This window comes from Cyphomyrmex costatus, unplaced genomic scaffold, assembly GCF_001594065.2.
Source record: "Cyphomyrmex costatus isolate MS0001 unplaced genomic scaffold, Ccosl1.0 scaffold129, whole genome shotgun sequence".
NCBI lineage: Eukaryota > Metazoa > Arthropoda > Insecta > Hymenoptera > Formicidae > Cyphomyrmex > Cyphomyrmex costatus.
This window is the reverse complement of record NW_017275271.1, coordinates 238,691-239,832: the sequence shown is the minus strand read 5'-3', so window position 1 is coordinate 239,832 and position 1,142 is coordinate 238,691. Positions and strand designations below refer to the sequence as shown.

Sequence of the window (1,142 nt, the reverse complement as noted above, 5' to 3'; positions counted from 1 at the left end):
CTTATGACGATTCACTATCAGGCTATCGTTTTCGCCGCGATAATAACTGCATATCGTGGTTCGCGGATGAATTGAAAAATTTAGCACATAGTGTGCAATATGTAATTTCGACCAATGTTCCCATGGATTTCACGCAAGATGACTGGCGAAAATTCAACAACGCCACGCACTGTCATGTGTGCGAGGAACCGTTCGCGAAAGACGCGAGCACGCGATCACTGCCATCTCACCGGGCGATACAGAGGTCCCGCGCACTCAAATTGTAATTTAAATTATAAAGATTCGCGATGCATACCCGTCTTCTACACCGTAGTCTTTCATAATTTAACCGGTTACGACGCTCATTTCATTATAAAGGAAATTGCTACTGCCTATGAAGGACACGTTGATCTCTTACCGATAACTAAAGAAAAATATATCTCTTTTACTAAACAAGTTGATGATACTATAGATGATAAAAAAAATTGTATACAATTACGTTTCATAGATTCATATAGATTTCTCGCTTCTAGTTTAGACAAATTATCATCTTTTCTCAGCAAAGATAAGCTGCGGGTACTGCGACGCGAATTTTCCCATTTATCGGAAGAAAATTTTAATCTTTTAACTCGAAAAGGTATCTTTCCGTACGAGTACATAGATTGCAGTGAAAAATTGAATGAATCATCCTTGCCGCCTCGCGAGTCATTCTATAGTTCATTGACAGACGGCACGGTATCCGAGAGCGATTACGCGCACGCTGTCAACGTGTGGCAGCGGTTCTCCATCCAAACGCTCAGTGAATATAGCTACCTATATCTAAAAACGGATGTATTGTTGTTGGCCGACGTCTTTGAAAATTTCCGCGACAGTTTCCGCGACGCCAAGTTTTTTCTTCACTATAATCCAGTTGACAATTATAGTCACTTTCGATCTATCTTATGTGACTGGCGTAATGAAGAATACACTTGGTCAATTATATTTATCTCATATCTGTTTTTGATCAAGAAGTTCAATATATTTTTATGCACTTGGCGTATGTTTTTTCTTTTTTTAAAAAAAGGTTTTTTAAGAGATTTCACCGCTTTTTGTAAATTTTGAAAACGTGATAATAATGTAGGAAATTTAAATCCTCTAAAAATAAATGCAGATTCTATTTCTAA

General features: G+C 37.7%; 1 protein-coding gene across 1 annotated transcript in view; it reads left to right on the top strand.

Moving 5' to 3' along the window:
• trp (transient receptor potential) overlaps positions 1–1,142 on the top strand; it is a 225,954-nt gene that overhangs the window by 88,902 nt on the left and 135,910 nt on the right. The window lies entirely within an intron of this gene.